Genomic DNA, 17,701 nt, shown 5'->3' on the forward strand with positions numbered 1-17,701 from the left:
TGGATGTGTCTGGGTGTACTGTGGTCTGGATGTAATTCCTCTTGGCGTGGGTCCTCTATGTGTAGGTCCAGGGGGAGGTCCTGCAGATCTGGGAGGGTGTCTCGCTGGTCTGGGTGGGGTGTCTATTGATCTGTTGCTCCTGTGTGGAGTGTTGGGGATACGTTTGAGAGCGATGTCCTTTAGAGTCCGGGCAAAGGTGGGCACTGCTGCCTTGTAGAGGTGGACCTGGTCATAGAGGCTGTTCAAGTCCAGGGTGGAGTGGTGGGCCAGGAAAACGTTTGGTTTTGAGGCACAGTCACGGGAAATACTTGCATTTACCCGCTGTATTGTGGCGGGGTGGAAGTCTTTTCATGGTAGCAGGGTGGAGATAACCACTTGTGCGTTGGGGAAAGTAGAAGAAGCCTTTTCAATCACTCCCTTCAGTGCTGTGGCCACTCTTTCCTGCTGTGCTCTCAGGTCGTTTGTGCCTGTGTGTATTATTATGTGGCTGGGTGAGCCTAGTTTGGCCTCAGACAGAAGGTCTAGGGCGCGCTGGGTGTTTGGACACCAGAGTTTAGACACACTGTGTTTGGGAAAAAGTTTTTTTTCTTCTATATATTTCCCATTTGAGTCCATAAGTAGTACAATCTGTGTCTTGTGTTTGTCCTCAGTGGGTGTGGGGGGGTTGTCAGAAGGGCTATCAGGGTGGCTGACTGTGATGTCGACTCTATGGTCAGGGTCTGGTGTGGACTGTTCTGCTGTGGTGTCGACTCTGTGGTCAGGGTCTGGTGTGGACTGTTCTGCTGTGGTGTCGAGACTTTTGTTGGGTGCTGAGGTGGGCTGTTCTGCTGGCTTCTCTGTGGGGGTGGCCACCTCTCTAGTGGGTTGTTCTCTGTCACACGCCGTCCCCCTCAACTTCTCCTCCATCCCCCTCACCCTCTCCTCCATCCCCCTCAACCTCTCCTCCACCAGCAGTCTGATACTCTCCTCTAGTGCTCTGTTCTGCTACTCTTTCTCCTGTTGTATTTGTCTCACCACTGTCCAAAGTGCAGATATGTCTCTGTCCACCTCCAGCTCTCCGGGTCTGGTTAAGGGGCTGTTGTTGTGCTGGACTGTTGTCTTGGTCTGTGCTGACTGAAGTGTAATCACCTGCTGTTCCAGCTCCACCTGCCTTATCTCCAGCTGGGTGAATTTGTCCTTCATTTCAATGAGGGAGTGGTAATCTGTGCTGGGAGGTTGACCCTCTGCTGGGGGTTGCTCATCTGTGGGGTTACATAATGAAGAGGTCTGGTCTGATCCTCTCGGGGTGGGGGTATCTTTATCAAGGGAGAGTTTCTCCTGCTGAGCTAATTCTTTGATTAGGTGAAAGTCCAGCTGAAACTGTTTGTGGTTACGCTGTACCATCACTGTTCCGGACTTATAGATATTTATATTACTTAACTCAGAGTCCTCGTTGTCAAGTATTCTGAGTTTCCACCCCTCGTTAATCCCCCCTCTCGTAACAGAGGGGTAGTGTGCTAATATAGCACTGTGCCATGCCAGGGGATGGTTTGTGTGGAAGATAAGGTTGCTGATGTTCCCATTTTTGTAATAGTCAGCAAAAAGTGTCTCTTGATTTTCCATAAGGAGCTTCATTTTGTACTCTTTTCTTGCCTTATCATTCTTTACATGCACAGGGTACTGTATTTTAATTACCTCTGAACAGCGGGAGGGAGCTTCTAAGGCCTCTCCATTTGGTTGGGGTAGACTGTGTGACTCTCCTGCCATTGTTGGGCTAATGAGCTTTGACACCTCTCACTTGACACGTCAGTGCTATTTGAAGCTGTATCAAGCTTGGCAGAATTATGTTAGAATTAGAGTTAGAAATCCTTATAAAGTAATGTTGTGTATTTTTCTTCTTGGCTTTTGGAAAAAAAAAATATATAGTTTCAGACTAAGCATTACTCACTCAGTTCCAGGTTGGATGGTGTTTTCAGGTTTCTGTTGTTTTCCAGAGAATTTGCTGTATAGAGAAACAAATCTTGGTAGTTGTGAACCTTCCAGGTGATTCCGTAATTCCGTCCAAAATCAGGTTGTAGGTTTTAAGTTTTGATTTGAAGTAGGGGTTATGTTGTAGAGGGTAGAATCCAGTATGTGTTCCTGACAAAAAATCTAAGTTTATCTAACTCCTAATCTATCTTTTTTAAAGAAAATGCTGAAAAATGCAGGAGCTCATCTGATTGTGACTTCCTCTCTGTCTCTCTCTCTCTCTCTCTGTCTCTGTCTCTCTGTCTCTGTCTCTCTGTCTCTCTGTCTCTGTCGCTCTGTCTGCTGTCGCTCTGTCTCTCTGTCACTGTCGTCGCTCTGTCTCTGTCGCTCTGTCTCTGTCGCTCTGTCTCTGTCTCTCTGTCTGTCTCTCTGTCTCTCTGTCTCTGTCGCTCTGTCTCTGTATGTCGCTCTGTCTCTGTCGCTCTGTCTCTCTGTCTCTCTGTCTCTCTGTCTCTGTCGCTCTGTCGCTCTGTCTCTGTCTCTGTCTCTCTGTCTCTATCGCTCTGTCTCTGTATCTCTGTCTCTGTCTCTCTGTCTATCTCTGTCTCTCTCTGTCTCTGTCTCTCTGTCCCTCTCTGTCTCTCTCTCTCTGTACCTCTGTCTGTGTCTCTCTCTGTCTCTTTCTGTCTCTGTCTCTCTGTCTATCTCTGTCTCTGTCTCTCTGTCTCTGTCTCTGTCGCTCTGTCTCTGTCTCTCTGTCTCTGTCTCTCTGTCTCTGTCTCTCTCTGTCTCTGTCTCTCTGTCTCTGTCGCTCTGTCTCTCTGTCTCTGTCACTGTCTCTGTGTCTCTATCTCTCTGTCTCTGTCTGTCTCTCTCTGTCTCTGTCTCTCTGTCTCTCTGTCTCTGTCTCTGTGTCTCTATCTCTCTGTCACTCTGTCTCTCTCTCTCTATCTGTCTCCGTCTCTCTCTCTCTGTCGCTCTGTCTCTCTCTGTCTCTGTCTCTCTCTGTCGCTCTGTCTCTCTCTGTCTCTGTCTCTCTCTGTCGATCTGTCTCTCTCTGGCTCTGTCTCTCTGTCTCTGTCTCTCTCCTGTCTTGCTCCCAGGCAGACTAAATAACTTTTTTGCCCGCTTTGAGGACAATACAGTGCCACTGACACGGCCTGCAACGGAAACATGCGGTCTCTCCTTCACTGCAGCCGAAGTGAGTAAGACATTTAAACGTGTTAACCCTCGCAAGGCTGCAGGCCCAGACGGCATCCCCAGCCGCGCCCTCAGAGCATGCGCAGACCAGCTGGCCGGTGTGTTTACGGACATATTCAACCAATCCCTATACCAGTCTGCTGTTCCCACATGCTTCAAGAGGGCCACCATTGTTCCTGTTCCCAAGAAAGCTAAGGTAACTGAGCTAAACGACTACCGCCCGTAGCACTCACATCCGTCATCATGAAGTGCTTTGAGAGACTAGTCAAGGACCATATCACCTCCACCCTACCTGACACCCTTGACCCACTCCAATTTGCTTACCGCCCAAATAGGTCCACAGACGATGCAATCTCAACCACACTACACACTGCCCTAACCCATCTGGACAAGAGGAATACCTATGTGAGAATGCTGTTCATCGACTACAGCTCGGCATTCAACACCATAGTACCCTCCAAGCTCGTCATCAAGCTCGAGACCCTGGGTCTCGACCCCGCCCTGTGCAACTGGGTACTGGACTTCCTGACGGGCCGCCCCCAGGTGGTGAGGGTAGGCAACAACATCTCCTCCCCGCTGATCCTCAACACTGGGGCCCCACAAGGGTGCGTTCTGAGCCCTCTCCTGTACTCCCTGTTCACCCACGACTGCGTGGCCACGCACGCCTCCAACTCAATCATCAAGTTTGCGGACGACACAACAGTGGTAGGTTTGATTACCAACAACGACGAGACGGCCTACAGGGAGGAGGTGAGGGCCCTCGGAGTGTGGTGTCAGGAAAATAACCTCACACTCAACGTCAACAAAACTAAGGAGATGATTGTGGACTTCAGGAAACAGCAGAGGGAACACCCCCCCATCCACATCGATGGGACAGTAGTGGAGAGGGTAGCAAGTTTTAAGTTCCTCGCCATACACATCACAGACAAACTGAATTGGTCCACTCACACAGACAGCATCGTGAGGAAGGCGCAGCAGCGCCTCTTCAACCTCAGGAGGCTGACGAAATTTGGCTTGTCACCAAAAGCACTCACAAACTTCTACAGATGCACAATCGAGAGCATCCTGGCGGGCTGTATCACCGCCTGGTATGGCAACTGCACCGCCCTCAACCGTAAGGCTCTCCAGAGGGTAGTGAGGTCTGCACAACGCATCACCGGGGGCAAACTACCTGCCCTCCAGGACACCTACACCACCCGATGCTACAGGAAGGCCATAAAGATCATCAAGGACATCAACCACCCGAGCCACTGCCTGTTCACCCCGCTGTCATCCAGAAGGCGAGGTCAGTACAGGTGCATCAAAGCTGGGACCGAGAGACTGAAAAACAGCTTCTATCTCAAGGCCATCAGACTGTTAAACAGCCACCACTAACATTGAGTGGCTACTGCCAACACACTGTCAATGACACTGACTCTACTCCAGCCACATTAATCATGGGAATTGATGGGAAATGATGTAAATATATCACTAGCCACTTTAAACAATGCTACCTTATATAATGTTACTTACCCTACATTATTCATCTCATATGCATACGTAGATACTGTACTCTATATCATCGACTGCATCCTTATGTAATACATGTATCACTAGCCACTTTAACTATGCCACTTGGTTTACATACTCATCTCATATGTATATACTGTACTCGATATCATCTACTGTATCTTGCCTATGCTGCTCTGTACCATCACTCATTCATATATCCTTATGTACATATTCTTTATCCCCTTACACTGTGTATAAGACAGTAGTTTTTTTTGGAATTGTTAGTTAGATTACTTGTTCGTTATTACTGCATTGTCGGAACTAGAAGCACAAGCATTTCGCTACACTCGCATTAACATCTGCTAACCATGTGTATGTGACAAATAAAATTTGATTTGATTTGATTTGATATTTGTAGTTGTCCACATATTCTAAGTCAGAACTGTCCAGAGTAGTGATGCTGGACGGGCGGGCAGGTGCGGGCAGCGATTGGTTGATGAGCATGCATTTAGTTTTACTTGCAATTAAGAGCAGTTGGAGGCCACGGAATGAGAGTTGTATGGCATTGAAGCTCATCTGGAGGTTAGTTAACACAGTGTCCAATGAAGGGCCAGAAGTATACAGAATGGTGTCGTCTGCGTAGAGGTGGATCAGAGAATCACCAGCAGCAAGAGTGACGTCATTGATGTATACAGAGAAGAGAGTCAGCCCGAGAATTGAACCCTGTGGCACCCCCATAGAGACTGCCAGAGGTCCGGACAACAGGCCTTCCAATTTGACACACTGAACTCTATCAGAGAAGTAATTGGTGAACCAAGCGAGGCAGTCATTTAAGAAACCAAGGCTGTTGTGTCTGCCGATAAGAATGTGGTGATTGACAGAGTCGAAAGCCTTGGCCAGGTCGATGAATACGGCTGCACACGATTGTCTCTTATCGATGGCGGTTATGATATTGTTTAGGACCTTGAGCGTGGCTGACGTGCACCCATGACCAGCTCTGAAACCAGATGGCATAGCGGAGAAGGTACGGTGGGATTGGAAATGGTCGGTAATCTGTTTGTTAACTTGGCTTTCGAAGACCTTAGACAGGGTAGGATAGATATACGTCTGTAGCAGTTTGGGTCTAGAGTGGCTCCCCCTTTGAAGATGGGGATGACCGCGGCAGCTTTCCAATCTTTGGGAATCTCAGATGAGGGGTTGCAAATAGAGGTTGCAACAATTTCGGCAGATCATTTTAGAAAGAGAGGGTCCAGACTGTCTAGCCCGGCTGATTTGTAGGGGTCCAGATTTTGCAGCTCTTTCAGAACATCGGCTGTCTGGATTTGGGTGAAGGAGAAATGTGGGAGGTTTGGGCGTGTTGATGTGGGGGGTGCAGGGCTGTTGACCGGGGTAGGGGTAGCCAGGTGGAAAGCATGGCCAGCCGTAGAAAAATGTTTATTGAAGGTCTCAATTATCATGGATTTATCGGTGGTGACAGTGTTTTCTAGCCTCAGTGCAGTGGGCAGCTGGGAGAAGGTGCTCTTATTCTCCATGGACTTTACAGTGTCCCAGGACATTTTTGAGTTTGTGCTACAGGATGCAAATTTCTGCTTGAAAAAGCTAGCCTTAGCTTTCCTAACTTCCCTGAAAAGTTACATATCACGAGGGCTATTCGATGCTAATGCAGTACGCCACAGGATGTTTTTGTGCTGGTCAAGGGCAGTCAAGTCTGGAGTGAACCAAGGGCTATATCTGTTCCTGGTTCTAAATCTTTTGAATTGGGCATGCTTATTTAAGATGGTGAGGAAGGCACTTTTAAAGAAGACGGAGACTGACGGGATGAGGTCAATATCCTTCCAGGATACCCGGGCCAGGTCGATTAGAAAGGCCTGCTCGCTGAAGTCTTTTAGGGAGCGTTTAACAGTGATGAGGGGTGGCCGTTTGACCGCAGACCCATTACGGATGCAGCCAATGAGGCAGTGATTGCTGATTTCTTGGTTGAAGGCAGCAGAAGTGTATTTGGAGGGCAAGTTGGTTAGGTATCTGGTTGGTTATGATATCGATGAGGGTGCACGTGTTTACGGATTTGGGGTTGTACCTGATGGGTTCCTTGATAATTTGTGTGAGATAAAATAGATTCAAATAGATTACTATAAAAATCATTAAATCACACATGCAAGATAGCAAATTAAAGCCTGAATACAGCCAACATGTCCAATTTCAAAAAGGCTTTTTGGCGAAAGCATAAGATGTTATTATCTGATGATAGCACAACAGTAAACTATGAGAGAGTAGCATATTTCAACCCTGCAGGTGCGACACAAAACGCAGAAATAAAATATAAATCATGCCTTACCTTTGAGAAGCTTCTTTTGTTGGCACTCCAATATGTCCCATAAACATCACAAATGGTCCTTTTGTTCGATTAATTCCGTCAATATATATCCAAAATGTCCATTTATTTGGCGCGTTTGATCCAGAAAAACACTGGTTCCAACTTGACCAATGTCACTACAAAATATCTCAAAAGTTACCTGTAAAGTTTGCCAAAACATTTCAAACTACTTTTGTAATACAACTTTAGGTATTTTTAAACGTAAATAATCGATACAATTGAAGACGGGATGATCTGTGTTAAATACAGGAAGAAAACAAACTGACGCTACTTTTCTGGTCACGCGCCTCTATCTAACAGTCCACTTCAAGTGACTCTCATTCAAGATGGCTGTACTTCTTCATTACAAAAACTTTTTCACAAAACTGGTACTGTACATGTACAGAAATACAAGAATTTCTAAAGACATGCATGACATCCAGTGAAAGCGCCTAGGCACCCACACACAGACCCTTAGAAATCACACACACCAATGAAAGCCCATTGAAAAGACAGTGACCTCAAAAAATAAAAATCTGAATGATTTGTCCTCTGGGTTTCGCCTGCTACATTAAGTTCTGTTATACTCATAGACATGATTCAAACAGTTTTAGAAACTTCAGAGTGTTTTCTATCCAAATCTACTAATAATATGCATATCGTATATTCTGGGGATGAGTAGCCGGCAGTTGAATTTGGGCACGCTATTCATCCAAAAGTGAAAATGCTACCCCCTAGGTCACCTAGCAGCAAATTAACAAGGGACACCTGTTAATTGAAATGCATTCCAGGTCACTACCTCATGAAGCTGGTTGAGAGAATGCAAGAGTGTACACAGCTGTCATCAAGGCAAAGGGTGGCTACTTTGAAGAATGTTAAATATAAAATATATTTGGACTTGTTTAACACTTTTTTGTTCACTACATGAGTCCATATGTGTTATTTCATAGTTTTGATGACTTCACTGTTATTCTACAATGTAGAAAATAGTAAAAAATAAAGGAAAACCCTTGAATGAGTAGGTGTCCAAACTTTTGACTGGTACTGTACATGTACAGAAATACAAGAAGAATCTACAAGCATGCATGAGCACATACACACACACACACACACCCCACACACACACACACACACACACACACACACACACACACACACCCCCACACACACACACACACACCCACACACACACACACACACACACACACACACACACACACACACACACACACACACCCCCCACACACACACACACACACCCCCACACACCCACCCACACACACACACACACACACACACACACACACACACACACACACACACACACACACACACACACACACACACACACACACACACACACACACACACACACACACACACACACACACACACACACACACACACACACATTATGGCTTCCTCAGGAATATGGAAACTTTTCTTTATCCTGGTAGAACACAACCCTAACGGATGTCTCATTTCACATTTAATTAACCCGCTACTTTGGACCAGATTCATGTATAAATCATAGAAATGTAATATTGATGTCTCTGCTATTTAGCTTCTTGTCAGAGACGTGAAGAGCCGCGAATCTGACTCTCCATATCTTACATCTCTCCTCTACGGGATTAAGCCTCACTTCAGCTAAGAGCACGGAAATGTTATTTTCGGAGAATTGATGTCAATTCTGTTTCTGTCAGCTCTGCAAACTATCCTCCATGATGAAAACCAACCGCTCCATGACAGTTGGCATTCAAATTGGCATTATATTTACAATGGAATATGTGTTTCTTGGAAATTATATTGGAACTAGTGCCAGATTTCAACTACTCTAGCGTGTTGCGTGACAATAAAAGGTTTGCCCTGAAACATTGACTACTCTCCTTTCAATTGCCTTTGTTTTTCAATATCACACAACCTCAGGGGATAGTTGTCTTTACAGAGTAGCGCAGCCTGCTGACTTTCCCTGACAGTGTCGGTGGTTGAGGTGTGTCTGTAGTCACTATCTGGCCCTGCTAGACGGGGAAGTATCGACTCCTTCGTTACAGCAGGTAGCTTAGTGGTTCGAGTGTTGGGCCAATAACCGAAAGGTTGCTCCATTGAATCCCCGAGCTGACAAGGTGAAAATCGTTCTGCCCCTGAACAAGGCAGTTAACCCACTGTTCCCCGGTAGGCCGTCATTGTAAATAAGTATTTGTTCTTAACTGACTTGCCAAGTTAAATAAAGGTTAAATAAAAAATAATAAAAATCACAAATGGGATTTCAACCACAAACCCTCATCTTTAACATTAACCCTAACATTACCCCTAAACCATAGATTGAACAAATAGATAATTATAACATTTACTGTCACTCTAGTTCTCCACAGTATCTGACTTTAAAAAGTCAGGCCACCAACAAACACCCACAACTGCACTGTGAACAGCAGTAGGCCTCCTTTGCACTATTACTGCTTCCTCCAGTCCCCATTCTAGAGGGAAGACACTCAAATGTTGTCCCTGACAGATGAGAAATCTGCTGAGTCTGCAATCTGGGCCTGAGTGGTGTGTTAATGCAGTGGTCTGTCTGGTCACTCTTTCACTCGCTCTCTTGCTCTGTGTACCAATGGATCTATCTATCCCACTTTCATTATTCTCTCTCTCCTCTATACCTCTTGTCTTTTCTCCCCCTTTCCTTCCATCTGTCCCCGTGTCCATCTCATCCTCTCCTCCTCTACGTGAGTCTATTATTCATCTGTAAAGTGACAGTGGGCAGGCTTCTCCGTACCTCAAATAAGGAGATACATGCTGTTTCATTATTGATGCCAGAGCCACTGTTTGTTTGGTAAGGGCTGTGACACCGCAGAGAGAGAGAATGGAAGAAAGGAATGACAGAAGAGGGACAGAGAAAGAGAATGGAAGAAAGGAAGGCTGGTGGACGGACAGAAGAGGGACAGAGATGGAAGAAAGAGAATGGAAGAAAGGAAGAGAATGGAAGAAAGGAAGGCTGGTGGACGGACAGAAGAGGGACAGAGAGAGAGAATGGAAGAAAGGAAGGCTGGTGGACGGACAGAAGAGGGACAGAGAGAGAGAATGGAAGAAAGGAAGGCTGGTGGACGGACAGAAGAGGGACAGAGAGAGAGAATGGAAGAAAGGAAGGCTGGTGGACGGACAGAAGAGGGACAGAGAGAGAGGGAGAAAACGGGAGGGGAAGGGCTGTGACACAGGAGACAGAATGAAAGAAAGAAGAGACAGACACAGTACAGTATGTGTTTATCTCCTGTCTTTGGGGAAGACAGACACAGGTAGAGAGAAAACTAAAGTGTTGTTCTCCCCCTCTCTAATCCTAATGTCTCTCTCTCTTCTTTTCTCTCTCTCTTGTGGTGCTAATATGCACTCCACTCTCTGCTGGAGTGTAAAGGTGACTCACATTAGTTTCTGTCCCACTGTCACTGGTGTGTTCACTTCAGTTGAGTGGCCTTGCCTGCTCTGTCTCTTGCTCTCTCTTTTTCCATCCCTCCATCCCCCTTTCTTTCTATGTAGCTACAGTTGTTAACGCATACACTGCCACCCACTGTGAGTAGTGTCTCGTACTGTACATATTAGTCATATCTAAAAGGAGACGTAGGCTGCCTTGATACTTTCCAGGCAGTAGAGTCAGTTAGCACTCTACCAACCTCTTCCCTGTTAATATTGATGGACACCAAAGGTGTGTGTGTCATGCTTTAGCACCTCTCTGCGATGGGCCCAAACACACCTACAAAACACACACAGTCACACACACTGAAGGTAAGGCACACAAACATGCTTTAGCACCTCTCTGCGATGGGCCCAAACACACCTACAAAACACACACAGTCACACACACTGAAGGTAAGGCACACAAACATGCTTTAGCACCTCTCTGCGATGGGCCCAAACACACCTACAAAACACACACAGTCACACACACTGAAGGTAAGGCACACAAACATGCTTTAGCACCTCTCTGCGATGGGCCCAAACACACCTACAAAACACACACACATACTCACACACACTGAAGGTAAGGCACACAAACATCGTGGCACAACCACCGAGAGAGAGACACAGGGAAAGAGTGGAGGGAAGGATGGAGGGAGGGAGAGGAGGAATGAGGAAAACGGAGGATTAACACAAGTCCAGAAATAAGCTCACGCACGTCAAAGGGAGTTATCAAAACTTCACTGTTGGTTACAAAGAGGACAAGTGCTGATGGAGAGAGCAACGGTTAACCCATCACACCCCACGCCCTGTTACAGTCTGCATAGCTTCACCTAGCAATGAAGCAAGAAGTAAGCCACTTAACCCATCACACCCCACGCCCTGTTACAGTCTGCATAGCTTCACCTAACAATGAAGCAAGAAGTAAGTCACTGAACAGGCACCAGCAAGATACAGGAAGAGAGACAGTTGCAATTTGGTGAAGCTTTGAGCAAGTTATTTCCCCCTGCTAATACCCTGTCTTTACTTACTGCCTCTCTATATCTCTTCTCTGACATGTTGTGTATTACCTTCCCATGATGCTCTAAAAGCTACCTCTCATTTGGCACACTATTGGGCAACTCCATTAACCATGTTTTCCTTTTTTGGCAGAAATGTAGTAGTAGGCCTATCCCTAAACCACTCAGTAATGAATTAACTGGTATTTTGCCGTTCTGTGGCCCTGTCTCTCTTTCCAGTTTCAGACTAATATTATTGGGCTATTTGGCACGTTATCCAGCTAGCTTGATTTCAGGGCTAACTTCATTCACCATTTGTTCTTCCTCTTACTCAAAAAGCAGGCCTAGGCCTAACCATTCCACGAACAAACTGTTACTCTCCCTCTCTCACCCTATCTCTCCCTTTTCTGACACAATCCTGTTTGGCTCATTATGAGGCTATCTTGGTAGAGCGCTAATTTGGGCGGCAGGTAGCCTCGAGGTTGAGCGTTGGGCCGGTAACCGAAAGGTTGCTGCTTTGAATACCGGAGCCGACAAGTTGAAAAAATAAAGTCTGGCGCTGTGGTCTTGAGCAAGGCATTTAACCCTAATTGCTCCAGGGGCACTATTCAATGGTGACCCTGGCTGTGACCCCACTCCCCACGGGTGTCTCAGGGGGAGTTGGGATATGAAGAAACATATTTCCATTCCCCCCCAAGTTATTAGTATTATTCAGTTAAAAAGGTTTTGTTCTCCTCGACAGATAAGTTAACTCTTCTGTGCCAGACAGTGAGTGGTCTTTGGTCTCTGTCGCCTCGGGGTTCATGGCTCTTGAATCACAGAAGTGACGCATGACTCAGCCATGGATAAACCCGACTCGACCACGGAGATAATCCTCACATCACGCAAGGGGAGACAGGGGAAATAAGCCTAATAAATGTGAGAAAAAAAACAATGTACCCCCCCCCCAAAACAAATGTCCCAAGAAAAACAAAGCCCTGGCTCACCTAGGGGTCGTGGTGTCATTGAGGGATCCTCCTCTCGCCTCACACGAAGCCATTTCAATCACCATATGCGCACACATGCACAATCACCACATGCTAGCCCTCAAGGACATAGCGAGCTTTTAGTGGGAGAGCTGCTCTTTTAAAGCGGTTCCACGGTCCCAAGACTCCCGCTGAGAGACACGTGCTCCGTTTTATCACACTTTATTTTATTTCTTATGCCCTGAAAGAACAGCTTATCACACCAGAGATAAGGCCAATTATCTGCTCAATTAATGCCAGAACCTGCTACCAGCACTGGCCCAAATGACCTCAGTTTCGGATTCAGAAAGCTTGAATGTTCTCAGAGAGGCAATTCATTTTGCAGCAGTCATAGAACATATCACATATAAAATGTTTAAATGAAAAAAACAACCACAAATAGCAAAGGATATTTACAAGACAGTAAGGCAGGGTGCAAGGCAAGCGAATTTCATAGTCATAGCGCAAGTGCTAAGTGTAATTAGTCCAACATTTTGTTAAATTGCAGAATTGCATTCAGAATAAAAGAGTATTTGGCCATATTTAATTATTATTTTTTTTTTCCGTTTGGGGCCAATAAGCGAAATGTTGCTGGTTCAAATCCCTGAGCCGACTAGGTGAATAAAAAAAAAAACATCTGCTGATGTGCCCTTGAGCAAGGCACGTAACCCTAGTTGCTCTGGATAATAGTGTCTGCTAAATGACTAATATGTAGAAAATGTAGTCTGTACCTGTGGTCAGAGGGAAGGGGGTGGACTGGGTGGGATCCGGAGGGCTCTGCCCAGGTAGAGAGATGACAGTTCATGCTGTTGCTGCCCCATGATTATTCTGCAAGTCTTGACTACTTTGTCCAACCTTTTTTTCTGTGCACCTTTGATATTCCCAAACCAGCAGGTCAAGCAGTAGGACAGAATGCTCTGAATGAATGATTTATAAAAGAGAACCATGATGGCCAGATCAACATTAAAAAGGGTCCGTTTCTGGTGAGACTGACAGAATTATTATCTCTAACCCACACAGCTAGATGAGAGGCCCATCTCAGCCTGACAGCCTGTTATAAACAAGAAACAAATACATATTAGGCCTAGTCTGCTGTTAGGCATTTAACACTAAAGTCTGCTGTTAGGCATTTAACACTAAAGTCTGCTGTTAGGCATTTAACACTAAAGTCTGCTGTTAGGCATTTAACACTAAAGTCTGCTGTTAGGCATTTAACACTGAAGTCTGGTGTCAGGCATTTAACACTAAAGTCTGCTGTTAGGCATTTAACACTGAAGTCTGCTGTTAGGCATTTAACACTGAAGTCTGCTGTTAGGCATTTAACACTAAAGTCTGCTGTTAGGCATTTAACACTAAAGTCTGCTGTTAGGCATTTAACACTAAAGTCTGCTGTTAGGCATTTAACACTGAAGTCTGCTGTTAGGCATTTAACACTAAAGTCTGCTGTTAGTCATTTAACACTAAAGTCTGCTGTTAGTCATTTAACACTAACGTCTGCTGTTAGGCATTTAACACTGAAGTCTGCTGTTAGGCATTTAACACTGAAGTCTGCTGTTAGGCATTTAACACTGAAGTCTGCTGTTAGGCATTTAACAGTAAAGTCTGCTGTTAGGCATTTAACACTAAAGTCTGCTGTTAGGCATTTAACACTGAAGTCTGCTGTTAGGCATTTAACACTAAAGTCTGCTGTTAGGCATTTAACACTGAAGTCTGCTGTTAGGCATTTAACACTAAAGTCTGCTGTTAGGCATTTAACACTGAAGTCTGCTGTTAGGCATTTAACAGTAAAGTCTGCTGTTAGGCATTTAACACTAAAGTCTGCTGTTAGGCATTTAACAGTAAAGTCTGCTGTTAGGCATTTAACACTAAAGTCTGCTGTTAGGCATTTAACACTGAAGTCTGCTGTTAGGCATTTAACACTAAAGTCTGCTGTTAGGCATTTAACACTGAAGTCTGCTGTTAGGCATTTAACACTAAAGTCTGCTGTTAGGCATTTAACAGTAAAGTCTGCTGTTAGGCATTTAACAGTAAAGTCTGCTGTTAGGCATTTAACAGTAAAGTCTGCTGTTAGGCATTTAACAGTAAAGTCTGCTGTTAGGCATTTAACAGTAAAGTCTGCTGTTAGGCATTTAACAGTAAAGTCTGCTGTTAGGCATTTAACACTAAAGTCTGCTGTTAGGCATTTAACACTAAAGTCTGCCGTTTTCAAAGTCAGGCTGAACTGAAAATATGAATCATATCCTATAGACACTGGCCATAGTTATCAGTGCCAATCATGTCATAGCCTTTTCCTGCAGTCAAAATGACCAAATCGCCCTCTATTTCCTCATGGGTGGAATGTTATTAATATTTTTCATAATTTCATAATTAATCTACATTATAAAAAAACAGCTGAAAACCCAGTGTTTCTATGTCAAACGGTTTTGTCCAGTCTACTGTGATGTATATAAAGTGTAATATTGGGTTGCAAACTCAAAATGTAATGCATTTCAACTCTCTCCATATTTATCTGACATGGTACAGGTGTCTTCTTTGTTTTAAGCCCATAACCATGTGTGAGAGGTGTACATTTTTTGTTTCAACGTAGATTTGTTAAGACTACCAAGAAAAACTCAGTGTGACCCTGGTTTAGCCCACTACCGTAAAAGGTTAACAAGTTACAGCCTACCAAAACAGAAGAGGGGATATTTGACCCAAAAAAAAGGGTCCATTCAGGCGTCTTCTAGTGCCTGAGGTGATCAGGCCTGTCTCCTGTTGCTGCATCCCAGTTAGTGTTGAACCCAACACAAGTCAACATCTTTTTAATTTGATTTATTAACCTTCATTTAACCAGCGGAAACCCATTAAGACCAGGGTCTTATTTCCAATGGTGCCCTGAGAACCACAGTTCAAGCAACGTGAGAAACACATTTAACAATTTAACAAAATGAGTTACAACATTTCAAATAAATCACGTTCTGTTCAAAAGGGCAGTAGAAACAAATACATACAATCAATCAAAACAAGGGCCGTTTTCATTGGTCACGTTTTTTAAAATCAGAGGCCTAAATTCACCTTCTGGGACCAGATAATGACGTTTTAGAATGAGCTGTAGGTCATCCCAGGACGGAGGGGCATAGTAACTGAAAGCAGTCCTCCCTAACTCAGAGGAGACCCGCGGAGACCTGTTGAACAACTAAACTCAAAGGAGAGTGATAGATGGAAAAACACAGACAGGATACCTTAGAGTAATAACCCAGTTATTAGATGTTCTTCTTCAAAGGACGAACATGTTGCCACAGAGGAGGACGCTACAAAAAAAGGAGTATAAGAGAGATTTATCTCTTTTCTTCATGTTTAATACACATCAATCAGCACCTTGTCAATCTCTTTGGTATGTTGTGATCTTTGGCTCCTACCTGGCTATAGGAGTGTACACACCAACACCTTTCAGCCACCATAGTGAGCCCCGACACACACGCACACACTAACACACACTAACACACACAGAGACATAAAGCGTCAGTTGTTCAACCCTAAGCAGTGTAGAGTAGCCTCTGGACAGGGAATTCACTGGACAAACACAACAACAAGATTCAACAACCACAACTCTCTGAAGAACCTTACAGACAGACATAGATATACTCATTGGTGCATGCAGAACAAAACACATGTATTCACACTTGCACACTGACTCACAACACACACAGCAAAGAAAGACAAAAACAGACACCAGATCCCACAGACACTAAACACATGGTCACATACATAGAGACAGTCTGTCAGACTGACAGATATTCATTTAATTTCAATTAAATCACAACCTCCCACCACCATCAGTTCTTGGCATAACCAACTGGTTTTATGCAGGTTTTAGATGGAGTTCTGTGCTATCAGCTTTATACAGCATTAGAGAAAGAGATCTGTCAATCATTCAGCACATCAACAGAATCTGTAGGCCAGTGAATCTACCCCCCTCCCCACACACACACACACACCACATTTCATCTTAGTAAAGACCATCTGTTACATACGCTGCAGCTCAAATCTGTGGAGCTAGATAGAGCAGTTTCCTCCCCTGCTTTGACACACATAGACAGAGCCATCATGAATAACCACTCATACACATCAATCACTGCACATCACCCATCATCGCTCTTCTTTAAAATAGAACAGGAGCTTTCCAGTGCTTTTCAGATGAAATATATGCAGAGGCCTCTCCAAAGAGATGGAGACAGAATGCAAATGTACACACCACACAGACAAAGAATTACACCTGCGCATGCACACATACACACACATACACATATAAAGGCACACACACGCACATACACACACACATACACACACGGCCAAAGACAGATAGTGAGTCATTAACTATTACTTAGTTTTCGCATATCAACCCACTTCAATACGACAGTCCACTTCAACTTGACAGACCACCTTATGCATGTGGATTTTGTGCAGCTATCCATCCATCCATCCCTTCCTCTCTCTCTCGCTCTCTCCCTCTCTCTCTCTCTCTCTCTCTTTAAATTACATTTAAATTTGAGGGCTTTATTGATATTCTCTCTCTCTCTCTCTCTCTCTCTTTCTCTCTCTCTCTCTCTCTCTCTTTCTTTCTTTCTTTCTTTCTTTCTTTCTTTCTCTCTCTCTCTCTCTCTCTCTCTCTCTTTTTATCTCATTTCCCATCCAACCATCCATCCAGCCATCCATCCATTTGACTATAAATCATCACCAAGACCTATCATAGCCTGCAACAACATGCTGTCTTGAATACTGGGACAGTCTGCCATTAACCTCACACACATGAACAATGGGAAAAAAGACCAACAAATGAAAAGAGGCACATGTTACAGTGGGAGGAGGAGGAGGGGAGGGGAGGAGGAGGAGGAGGAGGAGGAGGAGGAGGAGGAGGAGAGAGGAGGAGAGGAGGAGGAGGGGAGGGGAGGGGAGGAGGAGGGAGGAGGAGGAGGAGGAGGAGGAGAGGGGGAGGAGGAGGAGAGGAGGAGGAGGAGGAGGGGGGGAGGAGGAGGAGGAGGAGGAGGAGGAGGAGAGGAGGGGAGGAGGAGGAGAGGAGGAGGAGGGAGGGGAGGAGGGGAGGAGGAGGAGGAGGAGGAGGAGGAGGAGGAGGGGGTGGAGGAGGGAGGAGGAGGAGGAGGAGGGAGGGGAGGAGGAGGAGGAGGAGAGAGAGGAGGAGAGGTGGAGGAGGGGAGAGGTGGAGGAGGGGAGGGGAGGGAGGAGGAGGAGGAGGAGGAGGAGGAGGAGGAGGAGGAGAGGAGGAG

General features: G+C 45.3%; 1 protein-coding gene across 1 annotated transcript in view; it reads right to left on the reverse strand.

Moving 5' to 3' along the window:
- Positions 1 to 17,701, reverse strand: part of LOC112255155 (ephrin type-B receptor 5) — a 68,072-nt gene that overhangs the window by 49,365 nt on the left and 1,006 nt on the right. The window lies entirely within an intron of this gene.

The sequence above is a fragment of the Oncorhynchus tshawytscha genome, linkage group LG23, assembly GCF_018296145.1.
Source record: "Oncorhynchus tshawytscha isolate Ot180627B linkage group LG23, Otsh_v2.0, whole genome shotgun sequence".
Taxonomy (NCBI): domain Eukaryota; kingdom Metazoa; phylum Chordata; class Actinopteri; order Salmoniformes; family Salmonidae; genus Oncorhynchus; species Oncorhynchus tshawytscha.